Source organism: Dysidea avara, chromosome 1, assembly GCF_963678975.1.
Source record: "Dysidea avara chromosome 1, odDysAvar1.4, whole genome shotgun sequence".
In the NCBI taxonomy this organism is placed as follows: Eukaryota; Metazoa; Porifera; class Demospongiae; order Dictyoceratida; family Dysideidae; genus Dysidea; species Dysidea avara.
The window spans coordinates 48155697-48162574 of record NC_089272.1 but is presented as its reverse complement, the minus strand read 5'-3'; the positions used below and the strand labels follow the sequence as shown (position 1 = coordinate 48162574).

General features: G+C 35.9%; 1 long non-coding RNA gene across 1 annotated transcript; it reads left to right on the top strand.

Moving 5' to 3' along the window:
- Positions 1-218: 218 nt before the first annotated feature.
- Positions 219-946, top strand: LOC136250721 (uncharacterized). Its single transcript, XR_010698681.1, has 3 exons — positions 219-628; positions 678-770; positions 820-946. It is a non-coding gene; the product is annotated as an uncharacterized lncRNA (long non-coding RNA).
- The last annotated feature ends 5932 nt before the right edge of the window (positions 947-6878 follow it).

Sequence of the window (6878 nt, the reverse complement as noted above, 5' to 3'; positions counted from 1 at the left end):
AAGAATGCATTGTATGAACTGCAGTATGCCAAAAGGCACCTCTCAGGCCGAAGCGATACCGAACAGTGAAAAAATCAAGCCCGTAGCCTTAGCCATTATCAAGTTACGCTTTTCTGAAGGCATCAGTCAGACAGTCAGTCAGTAGAAAATACCATTTAATAATTTTAAACTCCATAGCAACTTGTTGAAAGCACGTAACTTGATAATGGCTAAGGCTACGGGCCATTTTTGTTAGCCCTGATGGTCACATCATAGCTGGTTGTGATGGTGATAACAATAAAATTAGAGTATGGAGCCCCACCCATCAGTTAATAGGACAGTTTGGAAAGAAGGGATCTCAACAAGGAGAATTTAAGGGTATTAATGGTATAGCAATAAACTATTCTACTGGTAGTGTTTATGTTGTGGAGTATGGCAACGAGAGACTACAAGTTATCAGTTAAATTGTTGTTTTGTGTGTTTGTATGATGTAATCCATTATTACCATGGTTACTACTTGTTTACACTATTCTAACTAGAGAGGTTGATTGGTACATTATTAGTGTGTGAAGGGTGATGGTGTGGTTGTTTTGTGTTGTTACTATGTAGCCATGACAACCACACAACCACTGTTACCAGAAAGTGACCAGTAAGTGTTGGTGATGAAGAGCTGGTATACAAGTGTCTTTTCTATACAGGTGGAAAAAGTAGATGTGTACAATGAAGATCATCTGAAATGATGTCATTGAGGACTTTTAGCCAATCAGATTGTACCGTGTGTACAGAATAAAGTAATCAAAATGTGTAACTTGACAATGTGTGAACTTTATAAATCACTAGTGTCCTGATCATGTGATCCACCCAGTGTATTGACGTCTACATGAGGGATTTGTTGTGGTTGTCAAGTGATTAAATCAGTCAGTTCACCTTAATAAGGTATGTGTACTACCTTATTTGGATGTGTCATTAAAATGTGTTTAATTCAGGAGGTGTTACAACATGTTCTCCTATTTACCAACGGACTACTCACACCCACACCACACCTCCACACTAGGGTATAGGGTCTGGTGATAATGGTTAGGATTTTTGGATCATCTGTCAATTTATTAGTTCTCCATTACCACATGTAGTAGATGATGTAATCCTAAGACATTTTGATTGGCTTAATGTATTTTAAACACATCAGTGTCCAATACTGACCAATATCACCAGATCCTACTCTCCTGTAGAGGTGGGTGTGGTCACTAATGTACTGATTGGACAAATGTATTTGAGAATTGAACGAATCATTTTCTTTCATGTACATAATTATTATACGGAAACAGCCTTTATGGGATTTGTGACTTATGAGTAGTCTATAAACTAGTTAACTGAGGGATAGTACATTACTGATGTTACATGTGATACAGCAAATTTTATCCAAGTAAAATTAATGGAGACGATGCAGTATGGCACAAGCATTTGCCAAAATAATAGCATCCAACCTTTATACTGTCAAACTCAAAATTTTATATCATGGTAGTAATGAGGTTTATTTACATCACTATACAAAAATAAATTGTGACCAGATTTGCGAAAAGGTACCTCGCAGCTTTTTCGCACACAAATTTTGATCCATTTTTTGAAACTTTATAACTTCTTTATCATGGCATAAAACTGTTTGAAATTTTCCGTAAGAAAAGGCACAGCATCTGATTACTGTTTGATATAAAAATCAGCTTAATTGGTCCAAGGAGTAAAAAGTTATAATGTTTCATTTGCTGACATGTAAAATGTGTGGAAAAGGTACCGTTTTGCAAATCCAGCCACAATTTTCTGTTGTTACCACTTTGTGGCACACTATAACTTCAAACTTTCTTGGCTTCTAGAACTGAAATTTCAGTTGACCATTCCTTTAGTAAGTGTAATAAAATGAAATTCAAAAATGCACTAACATTTTGGGTTCTTGCATGTGCAGATCTAGTCACATGCATAATATTATTCTGAATGAAAATCATACTATAAAGTAGTCTGGTAAACATTAACTACTCTAATAGAACAGTCACTTAGCTGCAGTACTAGTGGAAACCTTCTTTCAAGTGTTGTATAACTGTCACACAGACAAAAATGATTTGTAACAGTTTACCTTATCATGAACTAATGGGGATCAAGAGTCAAGTCACACTAACTTGTTATTACAATCTTTCCCAAAGTATAGTCCATTAAATACACTTCCTGTTGACATGTGACTACAATTTGTCTAACTGACCATGGCCTTTTTTAGATAACCACACTTTATATTGTTGAACTGCCACAAACACTGACTATAATTTTAGTTGTATTGTAACAATCAAAATACTCCCAGCCCACACTCAACACCTAGTGGCACGTGCATATATTATTAATATTGGCTGGGCTGACAGTTTGCTAGTTACAGGGCCACATCTTGTGGGTATAGTCTTGTAGATGTGGACTGGTGACGTACTCCATCTATTATTGGTTTATTATCAGTTCAAAGGAAATTGAATTGCCACATCTTAATAATGACACAGTTCAATGACTGGTCCAATCATCCAATTAGAGCACACCATCATTTTAATGCTACAACAAGACAAGGATAAGTGCAACAAAAATAACAACACATTAAACAGTTGTTTAAAATTATTAATAGCTAAGCAACTGGAGGTTTCTTGTTTATAATAAATGAAAATAAATTATGTAAACAAACATCCATACATGTGTAGACACTGAATACACAAACAACGTACAACAAGACACATAGTGGAGTGGACTGCTCCAAAGAAAGCTGGCACACCACATCATTGTGTTTTTAACTGGGAAAACAAAAGCACAATTATTTTGTCATGTGTAAGTAACTTCACGGTCAATTCTCAAAATGCGACCATTTTATAGTGGAACTTGATTTCCTACCAAGTGGGCAGGCCAGGCTACATACCAAACTTATGCAAAGAAACAAGCCATCAACAAAGTTCATTTAATTTTCTCTCAATCCTTATAATCATACAGCTGTGACCATTTAATCTGTAGACCACACAAAACTGAATAATTTATTTGCGTAGCTAGGCCGGCATACAAAAACTTTTACTGAAACTTTCCAAAGTTAAAAAATGGCCACTCATTTTCCCACTTGAAGTCTACAGTATACACTGTACTACTGTACTTACCTCAAGTCAACCTTCACATGTGAATAAGTCACTTCTGGTACTGGTACTGACATGACTATAAGTGTCTTGTCATCAAAACCTTCCAACTCCACATAGTTGTCCTTGTTGTGTTTCTGTTAGTGAAATATAACAGAATGTACATAAAGAAGTAGTATTTAACTTTGTACATGGAATTGTAAATACCTCTAATGTCTACCATATCAAGACATTGCTAGCATAGAACCTTTTAAAGAAGCCAGATCATCAGTATTTGTATCATTATTCATTGCTGTGAACTGTCATCCCTAGTATCCCATGAAAGATGATATAAATAGAGGAAAGTGAGAATCATAGAAATGTGTTATGCTAACATGAATCATACGGAAGCTAGCTAGCAAAGAAATATAAGCATGCATACCGTACCATGCTAAACCACTAAAACAAATGGAAGTAGTAACCTTACATGAGTAGCCATACAGTTTAACATTAACGCCAAATTTTAATTCAAAACAACAACAAAATTTTAATACACAAGGGGAAACCTTAGCAACCTCAAGAAATGTTTGAGGAATAACATTGTTGTGTTACTAAGAAGTGGTTATATGTGGTGACAACAATGATACATTTATTTTTGACCTTACTGTACATTATAAGATTATATGGGAAAATCACATATTCTGTAAGTTTACAAAAAAGGCAGTTAATATTTCAATTATGGTTAGCATTTCAAAACATACTAAACACAAAAAGGAATATGGTTAATTATATATAACCATCATCCCCAACTGCTACACAACCACAGTTGGTATAAACTAGTGCCACAGCACAGCCCAAACGATTGTGTATACTTTATTGCACATAGCAAACATTATGTTTGTCCTATACAAAGTTACAATCCTTGGAAGCAGCTAAACCAGATGTACTGTTTGAGCCATGAACTTCAGTTATTTGAATGCAAGATCCTCCCAGCCATTTGATAGGTATGATTTAACACTATAACTCAATGAATGAAACATTATTATATTGATACATACGTGATTAAATTATGTGCATTGTTCGGGTGCCAGTGTGACAGTAAATATGTCAACAAAACATATCGTGTCAAAAAGGTAATATGTATGGGACCAGCAGTAATTCCAGGCAACACATTAGATATGTATATAATTTATACATTTAAAGCACTAGCATGGACGAAAATCAAACGAATAAGAGTGCTATTATTTCCATACTGCACTGAATGGAAAATACAGGTACAGCACTGCGTACAGAAAATACAGCACTGCTGATCACTAGAGCAGTATTTTAAATCACCAGAACAATGCTATCTGTTTGTTTTATGAAACTTGTACTATATAGTTAGACAGTTACCGATTGTTTGGGGTTTGAAAACCAACGTGGTTCTGAAACGCTCCAAACAAAGAAAAACAACCAGAAAGCACTATAAACTAGTTAAAGCACCATAGCACTTATGCAATATGCACTCTGACGTGCTCTCGAGCTGAATACAGCACTTGGCTTTGCCTCGTGCTCTATTAGTCTCTCGCCCACGCCCTTGTGCTATTTTTTTCCATAATATTATCACACTTGCGGTGGTGTTTTAACTAGTATCAAGAGTATATTTACTAGTATGTAACATTTAGTGGCTAAAGATGTACTTCATGACCTCATTAACAAGACCACACTACTATTGAGGTCAATTGCCAGAGGTGCTCCTATTAATAAGGTTTCACTGCAAGGGAAAATCTTCTAGGTATTACCAAGGGTTAATAATATTAGTGGCATATACCACTATTATTAACTCTTGGTATTATTGCCACGAGTGCTATACAAAAAATATAGCGCGAAAAGAGACATATAGAAGCTGAGTGATATATTTCTTCTTGAGACCACTCTTTGAGTGCTATATTTTTCATATAGCATGAACAAGGCAATGCTTTAACTGATTTAAAGTTTTGAGCTAGTGCTCTTCAGTGAAACAATCGACTTTGCTCTGGATATGGAAGTATCTACCCTGAAAACCCTTTGGAGCGTTGTTTCTTCCAACTCTGTGGTGCTTTCTTCTCCAGTTAATCATCCTTGTCCTCTTAACCTTAGGGTGGGGTGCTGCATAACTTATTGTCTTCTGACCATGCATGTGCTATAACTACCTCGATATAGCACTGCGGTCACCAATATAGCACTGTAGTTGTGTATATAGCACTGTAGTTGCATAAACTGTTCTGCATGGCAAATATAGTACTGAGTATAGTACTATTTTTCGCTTTGATCTTTCACTCTAAAGTTCTTTAACTTTGAGGGATACACATTCTAAAGAATCAACAAGGAAGAAGCCCAGGAAACTGTGGTGATTAGATAATAACATGGGGAAAACCATTAGTTGAATTGTTTATACAGAAAAGGTGGTTAGTTGTCAAAATGTACACTGTGTGGTTACCATGGGCCAGTATAATTATTTAGGTATGTACCAGTGACATACCAACTCAACCAATACACAACCTCAGTTTGTATATACCCACACAAATACACACCATAAAGGTAGCACGGCCTAATTGATTATACGAACTTTGTACAGTACAAGCAAATGCCTTGTCAGTGTTACACACAGCAAAAGATCTGCCTTGTCATAATTTATAATGCATAGCTAACTACAACTATACAAAGCATATAGCTATGTATATCAAGAAATGACATAGGCATGATTCTTGGGACACCCACACCAGAGGTCTCAATGCTGTAACTACATTAATAACGCTATGAATCAATATAATACACATTAATCTTGTAGCTACACATACCAGCTAATCACATTGTGGTGAAATGATGCATTGTTGAGGTGCCAATCAATATACTGGACACGATGTACAGTAAACACGCGACGGCCGAACACAAAACTTTATCGATAAACATGTCAAGCCTCTGCTAATTAACCGAAGGTTTAACTACTCGTATCGTTCAGCGTGAATACTGCCATCTTCTAACTCAGGTCTACAAAAGGTCACCACATTAAGGTTGTTGATTTCTGAGTCACAATTTCACAGACGGGTGGTGACTCGATCGTCGCTCATTTCTGCCTCAGGAAAGCTACACTGTCCATGCAATGTCAGTACCAATTATAGGCAAGACATTGCTAGCATAGACACCTTTAAAGAAGTCAGAACATCAGTATTTGTATTATTCGTTAATGTGAACTGCCATTCCTATATACTATCCTATGAAAGATGTATCATCATTTGAACAAAGGAAACAGGAATTGTGTTAATGCTAACATGCCTGCAGGAATCATACTAAAGCTAGCTGTATCATATAAAAAAGAAATAATAGGCAGTCAAAAAAAAAGCAATGGTACTTCCCTCATGCACTATAATAACTGCCTGACAAACTAACCACCAAGAAGCCATCACCATAATCAATGTACCATGCTAAACCACTAAAACAAGTGGAAGTATTAATGAGTAGGTATACATAGTAAATGTGTGCATTGATGCCAAGTTTTATTTCAAGACAACAAAATTCTGACACACAAGGGGAAACCTTATTAGCAACCTTAAGAGGTATGCTAGACTAATGAGGGGTGAGGTCATCTTGTTTACTGAATAACATTGTTGTGTTACTATGAAGTGGCGGCAACAATGGTACATGTATTAGTAGCACCACCACCAGCACCTTTTATAGTTTTATTATCATGTTATCCATAAATGGATTATAAAAAGTAAAGAAACTAGTATAAAAAAATTAAACATGGGAATAGAGATTGCT